A 19832-nucleotide genomic window follows, 5' to 3' on the forward strand; every position below is an offset into this window, starting at 1 on the left:
CATTTAATAAGGAAGTAATTAAAGGTTTTTCTTTTGAAAAGTCTTAAAAGAACATTTATTACAAGGAATTTTGTATGTTCTAAAGGAAAAAAACTGATATTTTTTTTTCATCTGCTATTAAAACATAGTTTAAACTTAGACAAAATTACAATAGCGATAAATTCTCCCATGCTGCGTCCTTTTCTTTGCTCGAAACAGCATCCGTCCTCTTATTTTCTATTATATTTTTATGCCTCTCAACTAGGCTCAACACCTTCATTTTCTCATCAGAAGAAAAGTTTTGCGTTTTCATTCTCTTTGTTTCAAAAATTTTCACACTACTTTGCAACGACCATATAGCTACTACTTTCCGTGAAAATACACTAACATCGTAACATCCAATTACCGCGAAATTAATATACATTAGAGCTGTAGCAAACCGTATGTATTCGTTACTGAGTAACGGGTGCGGCATCTAGTAACGAGTAACGAAACGTTACACACGAATGCATTTCGTTACTCGCATCTTTCGTATGTTTCACGCATGCGCGCGCGTATTCGTTACAAAGAACGATGTTTGTTTATTAATAAAAGTATAATTTGGAAATTCGTCGTCCAAGTTTTTTACTGTTTATTAAAGGTATTGTGTGTGTAGACAAAGTTTTAGATTCGAACAGAAACAACGTAAGAAAGTATTTTTTTACAAATTATAAATATGTATGTTTTTGTTTTTATAATCGCGTATTTTCACGTTTTATGTTCTTATCTTAAAAGATATATTATAATAAAGCCGCTCTAATGAGAGTTAATTGTTTCTTGGTTAACAAAAGCGGTTAATTATCAAATATTTTTAATTGTTTATATTCGATTTATTTTTATTTACGCGACGCCATACTGTACGCGTACGAAATACGACTCGTTTCGATGCTGTTACATAACAAAGCATGTGCCATGTCATGCGGTATCAGAAGTAACGAGTAACGATACGAAAGTAACGAGTACTAATTGTTATAGTAACGAATACATACGGGTACACATTTTTTCGTTACTTTTACACCTCTAATATACATTCAGATATTTGTTTACTGTTTAGTTAAAATATTTGATTGGCTTATGTATGTCACGTGACAAAAAGTTCGAAGTACCAACCTGAAAACTATTAGTACTTATATCTGTACGAACCCTCGCTCTATGGCAAGCCAGTCCCTAACTAAGCAACCCCTACATAAGTGAATGTGACGATGGTGAAAACCAATTTCGTGAGAATTGACTTTAAGGAACGCCTAAACTTAAGCAGTCCTTTGCTGAGGGTGTGTTTAGGAGGCGTTGGTGAAAACGGCCCTAGGTGTCTTACTGCTATCACCGGCCACTGCACTGGAGGGGAAGAGTAAGCGAGCCCTACCGATTCTCCTTCCCTTCCCCTACCCCTACCCCTGTCGCGAGAAGAAGCTATGAGATTGTGACGCCGTGACGGGTCCCAAGCTTTCAAATATCTTACACCTACTGTATTTATTTAATATAAGCAGGTGTTGACTGGGCTTCCAAAAGTGTAAGGATCGCTGTGTGTGTATAGAATTGAGACGACGACATGGTGTCATGTAACTCTTCAAGCTAAAGCTAATTGTTTCCAGGAATAGGCCAGTTCTGCCGAAACCCAACCCTTTTTATTCTTTTTTTTTGTATTGTCGATATTCGAGCAAGATTTATGATTTTGAGTGGACGTGGACAAGGCACTTGGATTGATTAAAATATCTTTAATAAATTTCTTACTTCATCACTCAAACAATTTTTTATTAAAAAATTAATAATATTTTTACCATTACAATATTTAAAGTTAAGTACCGAAAACTGCTATTTTACACCTTAAAATCCAAATATTTCCGGGGGAGGACCCCCACCCACCCCCCGCTTTAATAGGGGGGGGGGGACCATGCTTCTTAACTCTCCCCCCCCCCCCATACACAAATCCTGGCTACGCCACTGGCCAGACGCACGGGGAATTGCCGCTGTTGGAATCATCAAGACACCCTCTCATTTGTACTTTCCCTTCATGATCGTCGCTTTCTCACAGCCAGTCTCGTTCCATTGCATGGTCGAGGTTGGTCGTTACGCGACGTGACGATGGCTGAGCCTACTTTCAACTGCAAGTCGTGAGGTGGTAATCCAGGCAATTCCAGGCAATTCAAAAATTATGTGGGACAGTTGACTACCTCATCCGGATTGATAACTGTGCCAACCGATTTGAAGGAAAACAACTGTCCCGGAATGAAATTTTGAATGGACGCGTCGAGATCATCGACACCATTGTTTTTCGCCGCCAATATGGCTCGTTCGCAGTCGGCAGAGTACATTGTGTCGAGCTCGCTGGCGTGTCTGATGTGGCAGTCTGGATCTATTCATGTTCGTGCTAATGCGACTACTGCCATCATCCGTCTCGCTGGTCATCACGCGGCTTGCACGTGAAGTAGCTCGCCGCGCGCTGGACTGGCGTCCTCGCCTTGGCATTGTAACAACACAGTCTCTCAAATCGGTCGAACTTACCTTCAGAAACTTACAATATTTAATTCCTCAAACTAATTCCTCGAGTCTCGCTAAACACACATTTGAATGAATTTGTCGTTGTCTAAGCCTGCAAAGTCAATTTACCTTAGTATAATGGCTGATAAGAATGAATGTTCGTAAAATGTAATTAAATTAGCTTTAACCAAATCTATTCTCAAAATCCACCACCTTTTTTTTTACAATTTTTTTTTAATCTAATAGATTTAAACATATGCACGGAATGAATAACAGTTATGCATGGCGCAGCTGTTAAACGATAGGTCCGCCACGAAAGCCAATCTATCTATTGAAAGTAATCCGAAGTGGCAATTCCCATACAAAATTACCAAATTCGTGGATTCCTTTGGGTTTTTCCTAATGTTCTTTTTTTCTTCTCTAAACCACCCCAGTATTGAGGCGAACAAAACAAAAAATATATATATTACGAACGTGACATTGGCCGGGACACGTGCAGGTGCAGAGCTGGCTGGCGACTGCCGCAACATGAGATGCACCGCGCGCGCCTGGAAGATAACAAGGATTGTCGCTATCCCCCCCCTCCTTCCCCCCACTCCCGCGCGGCGCCCTGCATTTGAGACGTAACTGACACCGGACAGCTGGGAGTTGCGCGAGCCGCCGACACGTGTTTCGAGACATTTCTGCCGTCGAGTCGGCGCGGAATGACGTGACTGGCCCCGGCCGCGCTCATGAGTTCCAGAAATGGCGGCTGATAGATAAAAAGAGGACGTCGGCCTCAGGAGTGAGAGGGAGTTCAGAGAGAGAGAGAGTTCAGGTGGGAACCTTCCCGCGGCGGAGCTTCTGGGGCGATAGTGCTGCAGGTGCGGCGGAGTTCCAACGAAGTTCCGAGCGAGGCGTCGAGTGGGATCTCGGCGAAGGCAAGTGCGTCGGCGGCGGCGAAGTGTAGCGACGGAGTCCCGCGGCGGAGATCCACGAGGGGCGCTGCGGTGAGAGTTGCGCCAGAGGTGCGGCTCAGCGAGGTGTGTGGATTGTGAAAAAAACGAGCGACTGGTGAAGCAACATTTTTAAGTGCAATTTTATAAGATTACTTGTAAGTGACATAAGTAGTGGCTATCAATAAAACTGTGTGTGTGTAATAAAATCTTCAATTGGGCTATCCTTTACGAACCCCGCGGTAAAATCGTAATAATATATTCAAATTGGTTGAGCCATTTTCGAGTTTTTGCGAGACTAACGCACAGCATTTGATTTATATATATTTGAGATATATTTTAATTCGGCTAAATTACACCCCTAAGGGTGTAAAAAGGGTAATTTTTGTTTTATTTTAAAAAATGTATTGCCAGACAATGAAGCTAAACCCTAATAGTAGTATAGGTTAGCCGGAACTGGCGCAGACTTCAGGCTGTGGATTGAAGATTGTTTACATTGTGACATCACGGCGGCCATCTCGGAGGAGTGTAACGGGACATAGCGTAACGGGACAAGTTTGACCTTGACCTTTGACCCTCAAAATTTTCCAAAATTGGGCAAAAATTGCCCAAAATTCCTCAAAATTTCCATTTCTGTGGAAAAAAATTCCGCCAAAAATTCTCAAAAAATTCCACAATCCAAAAATTATAATTTCGAAAAATCCTCAAAAGTCATTTTGTCTTAGAAAGAACCCACATTCCTAAAAGAGGCTTAAGCATCCTTGTTTACAGCCTCCGATAAGCCTCTTACGTCATCTAGGATTATGACCGCCATATTGGATTATGACGTCACCGTTGCATTTTTCGTTACGACCGCTATCTTTAACTTTTTTATTTATTATCCGATTTTAATGAATTTTTTTTAAAAATTATAAAAAAAATTAAATAATAAAATTTTAATAAAAGATTTATAAAAAATATATTTTTACGACACGGAGTTCGGAGTCCTCGGTTCGAACCCGGTGAGGACCAAAAAAAATAAAAATGGCGACCGATCCTTCCTCAATGGTGGTTGCAGGCAGACTGACTCCCACCACTTTTTCAAAGCATATATATCGTCACCTAGTATGACGTCATGTCCGCCATCTTGAAATTTGGACGCCATCTTGAAAATCTTTATTTACTATCCGATTTTAATGAAAAAAATTCCAAAATTTATCAAAAAATTAACGTATTTGAATTCCGTTTGATTATATCGTTGTACGTCCTCGGTTCGATTCCCGGCGAGAGTAAATTGTCGATCCTTCCTCCATGAAAGCTACCTAGACTGATCTACCACCACCAGTACAAGGTATATATCATCAACTGGTATGACATCATGTCCGCCATCTTGTCTTCATCCGCTGGAGACCACCATCTTGTTTTCGTCTGCTAGAGTGTGCCCATACCATGTAGTATAATTATCTGGTCACCAAACCTTTGACCTTGACCTTGAAATTTGACCTTGACCTTGAACTTTGACCGTGACCGTGAACTTTGACATTTACCTTGAAATTTGACCTTGACCTTGAAATTTGACCTTGACCTTAAAATTTGACCTTGACCTTGAAATTTGACCTTGACCTTGAAATTTGACCTTGACCTTGAAATTTGACCTTGAAATTTGACCTTGACCTTGAAATTTGACCTTGACCTTGAAATTTGACTTTGTCCTTGAAATTTGACTTTGTCCTTGTCGACCATCATGGATCCGACATTTTATGTTCAGTACATGCTACCAGGAGCGACCACCTGCTGGAGTACACCATCTTGTGCGTGTACTCGTATTATAGAGTACATTTCCATCTGGTTAATTTTATTCTAACCCGCTACAGTGCAGTAATCATTTATTACCGAGGTGCCCCCGCCATCTTGAAATTCGGCCGCCATCTTGAAATCATGTAATAATGTAGCTAGAAAAGCGGGAAAAAATCCAAAATTCATAAAAAAAATCACTCATTAACTTACATATCGATTCGATCCGCTCCAGTCCTTGGTTCGATCCGCGATCGTTGCAAAAATGTTTAATTTTATGAAAAAAATAATAACTTAAATAAACTATGTTCAACATTCATAAAGAGACTTTAAATCCTCTACTACCATCATCCTATCAGACATCAAGACCACCATATTGAAAATTCATAATTGTAATGCTAGAGATTCGGGAAAAAGTTCAAAATTCATTAAATAAATTTGTATTCCATATAATGATTGATTGGATCGACTAAGGTCCTTGGTTCGATCCCTGGCCGATACAAAACAACTTTAATTTAAAAAAATACCACTAAAGTGTTAGGTTTGAGAAAATAAAAACACCACAAGTTCTTTTAAAAAAATTTTATTACATAAATTCAATACACTACTACAAGTACAAAAAAACACTGACAAATTAACAAAGCCTTTTGGATTCCTCGATTCAAACAGTCTTCTTATTGTACGGACTAAGCCTTTTACATGACTTTAAATGTCTATCCGATCCGGTCATCACCGCAGCCAGAGACGGACTGAAGTTCAAATCACTTATATAGTCTCATTAGCCGGTACAACACATGAGTCAAATCAATAACCATGTTCATTATACGTCTCGGAGCATTTTTTATAATGACGATGTAAGCTATCGATACGTGAAATTAGTTTATTGCACTTATTGCACTGAAATTGTATTTTTTGAACATTATTAGAACAACCGCTTCTTTCATGTCTGCGAGCATTTGAGGTGATAGTAAATGATGCACCACAGTATTTGCACTGATGCGAAGTACGCTCTTCATTAATTGAAGTATTCAATGCTGATGAAACTTCAGCTGATGGTGGAACAGCACATATCGAAGTCTCCTCCAGTGTTGTCAGAGGCGTTGCCAACGGGATCTGCTCCAACATCCTCGGCGCTGACGTCATGGTTCCCGTAGTCGATGGTACATCCTCCATCGAGTACGACGTTAAAGTCGGTAAAGATGCCATCGAAGTCTCAAGAACAGGCAATTACACGACTTATGCACCAGAAGAAACAAACTAGGTGATCCCTACACCGCCGTCGCCAGTAACAAACTGAGCGTCCTGCTGTCTAGGACTCGCTTATATACATGCACCATATGGAATAATACGCTAGTCAAATCAAGAACCATCTACAATAATACTAGAGTCAAAACAACGTTAAAAATAGAAGGACCATCAACGAAAAGGCAGCACATTCTGGAAGCACCGACAACGAAAAGGCAGCACATTTGGAAGCACCGACAACGAAAAGGCAGCACATTTGGAAGCACCGACAACGAAAAGGCAGCACATTTGGAAGCACCGACAACGAAAAGGCAGCACATTTGGAAGCACCGACAACGAAAAGGCATAACATTTGGAAGCACCGACAACGAAAAGGCAGCACATTTGGAAGCACCGACTACGAAAAGACAGCACATTTGGAAGCACCGACAACGAAAATGGCAGCACATTTGGAAGCACCGACTACGAAAAGGCAGCACATTCTGGAAGCACCGTCAACGAAAAGGCAGCACATTTGGAAGCACCGACAACGAAAAGGCAGCACATTTGGAAGCACCGACAACGAAAAGGCAGCACATTTGAAAGCACCGACAACGAAAAGGCAGCACATTTGGAAGCACCGACAACGAAAAGGCAGCACATTTGGAAGCACCGACAACGAAAAGGCAGCACATTTGGAAGCACCGACAACGAAAAGACAGCACATTTGGAAGCACCGACAACGAAAATGGCAGCACATTTGGAAGCACCGACTACGAAAAGGCAGCACATTTGAAAGCACCGTCAACGAAAAGGCAGCACATTTGGAAGCACCGACAACGAAAAGGCAGCACATTTGAAAGCACCGACAACGAAAACCTGAATCGGGATGCAACAACATTAAAAAATATTCATGAGTTGGAAAGAAGGAAGTACTGTTGGTCAACACGAGAACACTAAATGGAGGGATGCTTCTATGAACAGACTTACAGCATATAGTTTCAGTTTTGTGGTAAAAAGAACACATGCATCCTGTCACTGTCTAGTAAAATAAATTTTGTATCACAGGGAGATAAATTCCAAAGCCGTTCAGTTTGGACGAGTTAACGAAAATGTGGCTAAGAATATGTATTCCAAACTAAAAAATGTCGAAGTCGAAGATTGTGGCTTTTTTTTGTACACCCAAGCTTTTCATTTCTCGGAATATCTCCAGATTTACTAGTGGCAGACGATGGTTTGCTGGAAGTTAAATGCTTATTTTCAGCTGGGGACGATAAATTAAAGGACTATATTTCAAAAAAGAAAAAAAAAACGTTTATCGAAAAAAAAACTTGGAGATTTGCGTCTAAAGAAAACTTTTTTTTTTTTTTTTTTTTTTTTTTTTAAACCAGATTCAAGGTCAACTTGGCGTCTGCAGTAGAAATTATTACGACTTTGTAGTTCATACGAAAAATGATTTCCATGTTGAAAGACTTTTGTTCGACAAAGAAACTTGGGAAAAACTCATGCTGTCAAAGCTACAACAGTTTTTTGCGGAGTGCTTACTTCCAGAGATAGCAGATCCATTAAATACCCGAATATTAAATGCGCGAGAGCCTGACTTTGTAAAAGAAGCTCAAAAATCACTAAAGAAAAACATAAAACAGATTATTTCAGTTTTGGTTTCCTAAATGTTATGCATGTTTTCTTCTGTTTTTTATCATAGTCCTAATATAACAGTGTATATAAAATTATGATAATATTTTGATTCTAAAAGCAATAAGATTTTTTTTTTTAGAATTTGGGTTATCAAACACATATTTTATGTTTATTTGTAGTTTAAATTCGAACTTATTATAAATTTATATAGACACCTCTTTTACTAAAGTAATATTATGTGTATCGTAGCAGTGAAAGTGCTGGAAAGACTATAATTTCTCTGTTTAAAAACGTATGTCAACATGTTCATTTCAATCTTTAATTTTATGCTAAATTATATGTAATTAATATATTTATTTAAATAGTACCCATATAGTATAAAAATTTTTAATGGTGTCTTTCAACGGTATCATTAATTTACATACATAAAAACTATCTTTGTGAACTCTGTAAAATTACACAAAAAAACTCTGGCCAGAGTAGGATTGTTTAACACAGCATTAAATTTTGTATAGTGTTTGTTCCTGTACATTTCAGGAAGTATTTAAGACATTACTTTATTAAAGTATTTAGTACAATTTTAAAAAAGTTATTTCTTATCGAGTGAAAGGTTTTTAATCGATTAGAGTTATAAGACTGGGAATTATTTTTTTATTGTTTTCGGTTTATGCTCGAAATAAGACCACAAAATCATACCCGGACCGAGATTATACATCAGAATCTCTCGCTATAAGCCACTCTTCAAATAGTAACTAAATCCCAAATAAATAAATTGTTTCAGCGAAGAAATTGTAGTTGACAACTATTTTATTGAAAAGGTATGTAAAATAGCACGCGCACAGCATGTGAAGGCCGTGGATCCCGGCGGAGCTGGTGTCTGGCCGCAAGGAAACATATCGGGTGGCAGGTAGGCAGATAACCAAGGCACTGAGACAGCGGCCAGCGCGCGACTGACGACTTGGCAACCCCGCGCGCGGAGTAAGCCTCGCCGCAGCCGAGCGCTGCATATTCGCGACACCCGCGCGCTCTACCGGATAACGACTGACAGGACTGGCTCTTGTATCCCGTTAAGCCTCTTTTAGGAATGTGGGTTCTTTCTAAGACAAAATGACTTTTGAGGATTTTTCGAAATTCTAATTTTTGGATTGTGGAATTTTTTGAGAATTTTTGGCGGAATTTTTTTCCACAGAAATGGAAATTTTGAGGAATTTTGGGCAATTTCGCCCAATTTTGGAAAATTTTGAGGGTCAAAGGTCAAGGTCAAACTTGTCCCGTTACGCTATGTCCCGTTACACTCCTCCGAGATGGCCGCCGTGACGTCACAATGTAAACAATCTTCAATCCACAGCCTGAAGCCTGCGCCAGTTCCGGCTAACCTATACTACTCCTAATTATTGGGTTAGAACTGTAAATATAAATATTTTTTTTTTTTCGTTCCGCGAGGTTCCCTCCCCCATTACGGCTATAATAGAGGTGGGTTTGAGTTTATAAAGAAAAATTATTACTTCCAAAACAAAAAAAAAACTAGAAAATAAGAGAATAATAGTGAACAACATGCATATAGAGTTGTGCATTGTATTACTTCTTCTTTTTTATAATACTGAAATTTTAAGAGGTGAAATGTGGTTAACATTTTTTTTATTAAGAAAAATATCTCCGAAGCAGGAAACTGAGTACGAAATAACTTATTTTAAACGTTTCCTTGCATGTTTGTCTGCAGAAGGGGTGAAAAATGGCGTAAGTTAGATTTTACAGAACAAAAATAGAGAGAACAAAATAAGAGGTGAAAAAAGTAGTATAAATAACTTTGATAATGAAATACGTGACATGTTTTCAAATTAAAAAAAATTCTTCGAAATAATTCGACTGAAGAGGATGTGAAAGAGGACACCTAGTTCTATAGTAACAGTGGTGTGAACAGAGGACAGATAGTTCTATAGTAACAGTGGTGTGAACAGAGGACAGATAGTTCTATAGTGACAGTGGTGTGAACAGAGGACAGATAGTTCTATAGTGACAGTGGTGTGAACAGAGGACAGATAGTTCTATAGTGACAGTGGTGTGAACAGAGGACAGATAGTTCTATAGTGACAGTGGTGTGAACAGAGGACAGATAGTTCTATAGCGACAGTGGTGTGAACAGAGGACAGACAGTTCTATAGCGACAGTGGTGTGAACAGAGGACAGACAGTTCTATAGCGACAGTGGTGTGAACAGAGGACAGATATTTCTATAGTGACAGTGGTGTGAACAGAGGACAGATAGTTCTATAGTGACAGTGGTGTGAACAGAGGACAGATAGTTCTATAGTGACAGTGGTGTGAACAGAGGACAGATATTTCTATAGTGACAGTGGTGTGAACAGAGGACAGATAGTTCTATAGTGACAGTGGTGTGAACAGAGGACAGATAGTTCTATAGTGACAGTGGTGTGAACAGAGGACAGATAGTTCTATAGTGACAGTGGTGTGAACAGAGGACAGATATTTCTATAGTGACAGTGGTGTGAACAGAGGACAGATAGTTCTATAGTGACAGTGGTGTGAACAGAGGACAGATAGTTCTATAGTGACAGTGGTGTGAACAGGGGACAGATATTTCTATAGTGACAGTGGTGTGAACAGAGGACAGATAGTTCTATAGTGACAGTGGTGTGAACAGAGGACAGATAGTTCTATAGTGACAGTGGTGTGAACAGTGCTCCAGGCAGAGGAGATACGAGCGGGTCAATGACGGAACACTTCTTGGATTTGGGTGTGAAGGTTATCTCACATGACCTCAAAAATAACAGATGTCCTCAAACTGACCGAAAACTAAAAGTGTTCTTATTTTGAGAAAAAAAATTCTAATTTTGAGGGAATATGTCTCTCTTTTCCCCCAAAAACTGTTAGTAACTTGAAATGTCCAAATGTAATTTGACACCTGAAGTTTATTTATACCAAAAAAATAAAAAAATGGCAATAAATTTAAAAATGTTTCAAAAAGCACTTAAAACGCCACTTAGCACCTACGTTCGTACCCGACCAGGTCAAGTAATCTATAGTAATAATACCACTGTTGCAGCACAATGGCTGTACATTGAGTGAAACGATTAAAAAAAAAACTATTATAAATCGCTATTCACATTACTGAGAAATCAAAAATATAATTTTTAAATTTTTTGTATTTATATCTTTGTCCGAGTATTAATAGAAAACTACTTAAAGGATTTTAATGATTTTTTAAAAATAGAAATGTATTTGCCTAACTTAAAAATTGGGCTTAATATATTTACAGAATTCCACTACTTAGAGGGGTTAAAAATGGTTAAATATGGTTATAAATAATTACTTATATCTTTGAAACAAATCTTGCTAAAGAAAATTTATTTGATACCAATAATTAACATACAAAAATATCTAAACAAAAATTTTAATTTTTGGAAAAACGAGTATAAGGTGTGAAAAAGGGGTAAGTATGCTTTGAAGATGAATAAAAATTTCTCAAAATTTCATTTAACGTAATATATTAAATAGGATACCAACAGTAAAAATACGAATACAAACACAAAATTCAACACAAAGAAGTGAAAAGGGGTTAAGTTTGTTGTTAAGATTAATAATTATATCTCGGAATATTATTAAGAGCAATTTAATTATTTTGGGTGCCAATAATAAAAATACAATAACTACCAATCACTTTTTTTTTTGTATTTTGTATAATTCAAACCCTAAGAGGTAAAAAAGAGTGAATAAGACTAATAATTATATCTCCGTATGTAATTCAGCGTAACAAATGATATTGCGTACTATTAATAAACAATCGAAAAATCCACACAGCAATTTTTATATTTTGCCAAATAGAAAACCTCTAAGGAGTGAAAAAGGGGTAAGAATGCTTTAAATTATATCTCCAAGTAAAATTATTGATGTTTGTAAATTATATTGGGTACCCTTAATATTAATACGAAAAAAACCAAATACAATATTTATATTTTGCGATAATCAACCCCTAAGAGGTGAAAAATGGGAAAGTATATTTAAAAGAATAATAACTATATATCTCCAAAAATAATTAAGCTAAATAAATGGTATTGGGTGCCAATTATAAACATACAAGTACCAAAATTTTTATATTTTTTGAAATTCTAATCCTATGGGGGTGAAAAATAGGTAAGTATTATTTTAATATCAATAATTATGTATGTATATTATGTCTCCGAATTTAATAAAGGTATCAAAATATAATGGGTACCATTAATAAACATACAAAAACTAATAATAAAAGTTCTATATTTTCGGTAATTTCATCCTAAGGGGTGAAAAAGAGGTAGATATGCTTTTAAGATTAATAATTATATCTGAAACTTTAAGTAAGAGTAATAAATGTTACCAATAATAAACATACGAAAAATACCAACCACAAATGTTTATAGTTTGCGAAAAAATAATATTCATGTTAAATTTTCGTCACTGTCGGCTTCTCAAAAAGGCATAGAGTGTACAGCTGTTAAATTATTTAATAAATTGCCCAAAGATCTTCAAATTTTCTGTTTTCAGATCAGTATGGTATGTTATTTAAAAAAAATTAAAGGAATTTCTCCATACCCATACCTTTTATACTATTATTGAATATTTGGATCACCAATATTAGTATGTATAAATTTAATTCTGATCTCTGCATAATTATAGTTTGGTGTTTATTGTATTATAGCCCTACTGTGTGTGTGTGTATTTTATTATTTATTTATTGTATAACTGATAAAGGTTTATATACCGTTAATTTTTATTATTTGAATCATTTGTAATATGATTGTATGATTTGTATTGTTGATTTATATTTAACTTATATTGTATTAAATTGTATTTAACTTGCTCCATGTCCCTAATTTGGGACTAAACGGAGTGCATGAATAAATAAATAAATAAATAAATAAATACGAAATCTACCAACCACAATTTTACTATTTCGTGAAATGAAACCCCTAAGGGGTGAAAAGGGGTTAGTATGGTTTTAAGATTATTAATAATTATGTCACTGGAATAAACAAAGCATCATAAATTATTTTGGTTATCAATAATAATCATAAGAATATTACCAACCATATTTTTACCAGTTTTCAAAATTCAAACCATAATAGGTGTGTTTTAAAACAAAACAAAAAAACTAACCCTCAAATTTCATTATAATAAGAAGGTAGAAACTAAAAAAAAAAAACCTTGAATCTAGAGTAACGTATTGCTTATTTTTGCATCTATTAAAATTATTCTTTTAATGGGGCCAAAAATGGGGTAGGTCTTAATTTATTAAAAAATATCGCATATCTGGAACTAATAAACTAAAATTTAAATTAATGGTATAAATATTAAATTATTATTTAACTTATGTACAAGTTTCAGCCTCAAAGGGATGTAAAAGGGTTAAGTTTGGTTTTTTAAAATAAATTCATATTTCCGGATCTACTAGAAACTCTATCTAAGTGTTAGAGATTAAAGCTGGAGTCACAACGCCACGACAGGCCGACAAGCTCAGTAGCCAATGAAATACAAGGTCGCCGTGACGTCACCCCGACATAATGCGCACCCCGACGGCCCTAAAGGCATAGATTCGATTTTAAATTTCGTGGTGTCGGGCTGCCCGACAAGAAACACAACGGAAACTGAAAGTAAACACTACGGAACTAAATTTCAAAAATATTTAGCTACTTGGTAAATTTTTAGGCTGAAAAATGAAATTGCTTTTTTTAATATTTGTACTTAACTTCATCTGTTTTTATAAAAGTATTTCATTGTGTTCATGGTCAAAGACGTTGGTAATATAATAAACTTAACCTCACATCGTGCCAGAGTTATTTTTTATGCACTTCATCTGCCAATAAGAAATAAAAAGGCATACTTTGTTTTAGCGCATTATATAAGGAATTTTATGGAAGTATTTGGCTTGGAACGATTTGCCGACAGCCAAATCAAAAATCGTCGAGTTAATGTCGTGGTATTGTGACCCTACGCTATCTAATATGTCATACTGGAATGCTGTACGTTGGTTTGTCGGGCCCGTCGTGGCTTGAGACTCCAGATTAAGAATGAACATTAAGCACACACAGTTACAAATTAAGTATTTTTTTTTTTTAAGTTTTTCTGTTTTTTTCGTTTAAGGGTGTGTAAAGGGAGTAAGTTATGTTTTATCATAACATATTCATATCTCCAAAGCATACTAAGCTGTACGTAAGAATCTTAGCATAAATATAATAAATAATTAAGTATAGTATTTTGTGTCTCTTTATTAAAAAAAATTCTTTGGAATTAGTCACATACTTTTCTTTAAATGGTATGATTTTAGCAATAATCTGTAATTGCGCGAGCAATTTCACGGGTTTTAAGCTCGTAGATAATAAAACTGTTAGATGAAATTGGATGAAATGAAGGGAAAAAAAGTATTGGAAATGCCTATTTGCATTATTTTGAACACAAAAATGGTTTTTAAAAAATTTAGCTGTTTCTCTGTTTGTCTGGTTGATCCAGTATCAATCAAAAACTACTTGAAGGATTTTGATGAAACGTTTATTAATTTGAAAAGTCTTTGGCTAACTTAAAATTGGCTATAAATAATTTCATAATTCCACTCCTAAGGGGTGAAAACGGGGTTGAATATCATTTTAAGATCAAACGTGTATCTCCGAAACTAATCAAGCATAAGAGAAGATATTGTACAAATAATAAAGCTACGAAAAATACCAACCAAAATTGTACCATTTTGTGTAATTCAAACTCTAATGGCTGAAAGAGTTGAATATAATTTTAAGAATAATAATTATATTTCCGAATTTAATTAAGCATCATAAAATATGTTGGGTACCAATAATTAACATATGAAAACTACCAACAACAATTCAATTTAACCACTTTGCGAAATACATCTTATAAGGGACGAAAATGGGATGAATATGGTTTTAAGCTAAATATATTTCCGAAACGAATTCAGAATAATAAAATTAATGTAGTGCCAAACACAAAATTATGAAAATTACCAACCAAAATTTTACTATTACGCGAAATTTCAACCCAGAGAGATTTTGTGGAGGGGGAGGGGGGGTAAAAGTGGTAGGTATAATTTTAAAACGGAAAATAAACACTTAAGATGCAATTAGAACTATAAGTAAGATACTGTTACGATTTACCGCGAGTTCGTAAAGGATATCCCAATCAAAGATTTTATTACACTACACAGTTTTATTTATTGCCACTACTTATGTCACTTACAAAAAAAAAGTCTTCTTAAATGGCAAATAATTAATTACACTTAAAGAAAGGTCTATTCCCCAGTCACTCGTTCCACACACCTCGCTGGGCCGCACCTCTGGCGCAACTCTCGCCGCAGCACCCCTCGTGGGTCTCCGCCGCGGGACTCCGTCGCCGCCGACGCACTTCCCCTTCGCCGAGGATCCACTCGACTCCCCGCTCGCAACTTCGCCCGCGACTCTATCGCGTGGAAACTCCGCCGCGGGAAAACTCCCGACTCCACCGAACTCACTCACTCCCTGCCCTGGAACCTTCGTCCAAGGACTTCGCCACTCTGCCGCACCCGCGGCACTATCGCCCGGAAACTCCGCCGCGGGAGAACTCCCGACTGAACACTCCCAACTGACTCAGCCTGACTCCTCTGACGTCCTCGGGCCTATATATAGGCCCCGGCGCAATTCCAGAACTCACGAGAGCGGCCGGGGCCAGTCGCGTCATCGCGAGCCGTCCCGACGGCAGAAATCTCTGGAAAACACGTGTCGGCGGCTCGTAACTCCCAGCTGTGCGGTGTCAGTTACGTGTCAACGGCAGGGCGCCACACAGGGAGTGGCGGGAAGGAGGGGGGAAAGCGACAATCCTTGTAATCTTCCAGGCGCGCGCGGTGCGTCTCATGTTGCGGCAGTCGCCAGCCAGCTCTGCACCTGCACGTGTCCCGGCCTTGCTCTAGTTCGTAACAATACTATGAAAGAACAACTTGTAACTTGAGTTACTTATTGCATTTTTTCCTTCATTTTATGAATTTCGTATTTTAAGTGAGTAAAAAAGGGCAAGTTTAATTTATTAAAAAAAAATTCTCAGAAAAATTAATTCAGTAATACCATGATGTATTTGGTAAGATAGTATAAATAATAAAATTACAAATAATGTTTTTACAACTTCGCAAGACACCGCACCTAAGGGATGTAAAAGGGTAAGTTTGGTTTAAAAAAATAATAATGCATATTCCCTTTTATTTACTATCGCTAAGGGTAAGGAATTGAGAATGAACAAGAGTTACTTTTTATTTGTCAATTTTCAGGAGTTCTGATTTTATGTTTGTAAAGAGAGATGACCTTTTGTAATATCAAAACAATTGGTTGTCTGTAAAGTCGGTTTACGGACGATAGTTTAACGTGACGTCATAACAAAACATTGATGAAATGATTTCATACTTTTATGAATATAATTGAATCATTTTTATTTTAATAATAAAAGAATAAATACTTGAAATTATACTAGTAATCAGATTTTTTAAATGCAAGAATAATTAACCTTTATTGCCGAAATTGTTGTAATAAGCAATGAAAACCACATAACTTTTCGTTTAAATATAATTATGAACAAGTTTTCATATAAATAAACTGTAATATCTAATATAACATATTATTACTGCACTCGCCGACAGATGCTACTTTTTTAATAATAAAAGAATAAATACTTGAAATTATACTAGTAATCAGATTCATTTTATTACGTACATTTGATGTAGAAATTATTTCATATTACACATTTATAAACAAAGTTTTAAGTTTTCACTTCTGTCGGTGCGGCGCAAGCGTACAATGAGCGTAACGGGACACAGCGTAATGGATCAATGTGCGTAACGGGACACTTTTTCGTGCGTGCAGCCGGCGTTCATCGATTTATTAGACGTTGTCACGTCAAAAAACTTACAACTCAATTGAAAATAAAATTTGATGTAAGAATCTGAGCATGAATGTCAGTATTATGTAATGAGCATCATGTTATTCTTATGTGTCTACGAATTTGTGGTGGCTTCTGATGACGGAATTAAGTAGGCAATGAAGGAAGCAAATAGCTATTAACGAAAAATTAAAATGTTGTTTATTGATTCGTTACATTATTTCGTTGCTTTACTAATTAATTGCATTGTATTTAATATTACATAAGTGTCGTTGCACGTCCGGAAATAAAAAATTAAAAAGTCAAAGTTTGTGTATGGTTTATGGAAGTGAAATAAGCTACGTTTAACCCGCAAACCAGATAACCCGCTCTAGGATAATCGGGAGTCTGCCGTGTAACGAATTTAAAAGGAAAACTTTTAGCGATAAGTAGCGTTTTATGGTTTACGAGCAATAATAATCGACCAACTTAACCATGTAGTTGAGTCTGTAAAATGTTCATAGAAATACGTATAAATGAACTACAAAATGAACTTAGTATTTTTAAAAAACATCGAATTTTGGCTCAGATGTCTTGTAAGAATTTTGTATAGCATGTACTGACTACGAAACCCTACTCTGTGCGTGTTCAGACACGCACTTGGCCAGCTTTTATTTGTATTAATGCTACAAACAGACGACTACTATGAGCAGTAATTATTGTGATAATCCGATAAATTAACGTATGTACTTACCATAATATGGTTTTCTACATTTTCATTTTGCACTGACAGTTGATACATGGAATTATAATCACACTAACCAAGTCAACATATCGTTAATTATACCTAGACCCACGTCAGAAGAACTATCAACAAAATAATTGCAATTTGATGTGCGACATTACTATTCGAATGGGTACAAGGAAGCTCCGGGGGGGTTCTCTAATGTCGCCAGTCCTGTCACAGAGCATGACCTTGGACCCTTATCTCGACCTTGGGACGCCGGGTGGTTCAACCTGCCGACAGACGTATCTTAGTTCTGATTGTTATTGCGCGCCGTCGGACTTTTCTCTCCGTGCGATGACATTTCTTATGCTACATGCTATAGGTGGGGTGAGTATTATGACAATGATTTAGAATGTTGCGTGATGGACGGCTCGGTTTGCACGCCTGGCCGTGAACTTGACACGCACACCGGCGTGTGTTTCAACCTGGGATGAAGCCCGCGGCAGTGGCGGCAGGCAGAGCGCTGCCTCCCACAGGCAGCCGCGGGCGGCCGGACCCCTAAAATAACCTCGCGCGCCGGCCGTCAAGTTGGCAACACCGCGCGTGGGCACCCCCTGGGGAAGCGAGCGGCTGTAGCCAGTCGTGCGGTGATTGGCGTGAGCGGCGCAGCTGTGCGAGGCTTGCCGAGGTGAGTGGGCGGCTCGGCGCTGCTTGCAGGCGCCATACTGGGCTGTGAGTGGTCCCGTTCATTCCGAATACTGGCCTTTATTAAATGCTTCCCGCAACTAGCTGTTGAAAGAAAACAATCAGACAGTCGCTTCGAGGTTATTTGTGGGTAAGGCATTATGGTGGTGGTATCAGGTATTTACATATTTCACTAAAGATCTAGGAACCAATATGACTTAATCACCCCAATGCATTGCTAATGGAATTTCTGACCAGGTACAGAAAATTTAACTGATGGAAACATGTGACAAACAATATTCTTCATCTCGGTACTCATTGTTACATTAGCTATCAAAAGTTATACACACACACGTGTGTGTGTGTCGGGGACCTATTTAACTTAACTAATTTGTTATTTAGATATTATTGTGGGAATAAGATGACACCAACATGTGAAATGTAGATAGATCATGGCCTGAACGAGCGAGGCTGTAAATTGTGAAAACATTCTACTGGAAGTGGTAACTTCTGCTTAACTGATGAATAGGGTCAGGCATTTTTCGCGGAAAAATCAATCTGAACGCCTATTAAACTACAGCAAGTTATACTTGCACCAGCGGTTTCTTCCTTGTGATTGGCGGCTGATTGCGAAAGACGTTGCCTCATTTGACCGGGGTAGTCAGGTAGAGTTTGCTTCCGCACTGAATTACTGTGATTGGTTTTGTAACAATCGACATGTACCTACCTGAAAGAAAATCACCCAATCACGAAATGCAGACGAAGGTACAGTGTTTTAACTTTCAGCTAGTCTCGAAATCTTTTCCAGAAATATGCATGAATTTCTGATCAATTATGTATATTATTATTTAAAATATTGTACGTCGAATTAAGTAAATTAAAGGGTACAGGTAATGGAAACCAGCTAATACCTCTAATCTTATTCTAAATAATTAACCCGAAAGTGTTCACATGAAGTGTGTATAAATGTATAACCTAACAGGTCCCTCTACTTTTATACTGCCAAAAAAGGAAGAGTATAATAACGATGCATTTCCAACTATTTCTTAAACTATTATTGCTATTCTCTCTGTATCTTTTTTTTTGTTAAATACGCTAACGCTAACTGATTGCTATTAAAGAAAATTGTCAAGTATATGTTTATTCGGTTTATGTATCTGAACTCGTAGACGTAGCTAAAGAATTTGTAATACGATTATTTTTTTTCTTTTCTGTCTTTTGATGCAGTTAAAAAATTTAATAAAAATTGCATTAAAAATTGTGTTGGAAAAATTCAATGAATAAACTTATACATAATTACAACTCACGAATGTGTTCCCTTCGAAGTCAGTCACAGAGATAACAAGAGGCGGGCAGTGCCACATATACTGTATTTATTGTGTTCAGTCGCCGACATGCGATGTGTTGAGTGGAGTCGAGTGCTATTAATAGCTGCAAGTGCAACTGCGGTCGAGTTCCTAGCGCCAGTGCTCCTAA

General features: G+C 37.2%; 1 protein-coding gene across 3 annotated transcripts in view; it reads left to right on the forward strand.

Moving 5' to 3' along the window:
• Nucleotides 1–18316: 18316 nt before the first annotated feature.
• Nucleotides 18317–19832, forward strand: part of LOC134538547 (nidogen) — a 183762-nt gene continuing 182246 nt past the window's right edge. For all 3 annotated transcript variants that reach the window (XM_063379965.1, XM_063379966.1, XM_063379967.1), the window contains exon 1: nucleotides 18317–18360. The gene's annotated coding sequence lies outside the window, so the exon portion shown is untranslated. The remainder of the gene's footprint in view (nucleotides 18361–19832) is intronic.

The sequence above is a fragment of the Bacillus rossius genome, chromosome 13 (genome assembly GCF_032445375.1).
Source record: "Bacillus rossius redtenbacheri isolate Brsri chromosome 13, Brsri_v3, whole genome shotgun sequence".
NCBI classification, from domain to species: Eukaryota; Metazoa; Arthropoda; class Insecta; order Phasmatodea; family Bacillidae; genus Bacillus; species Bacillus rossius.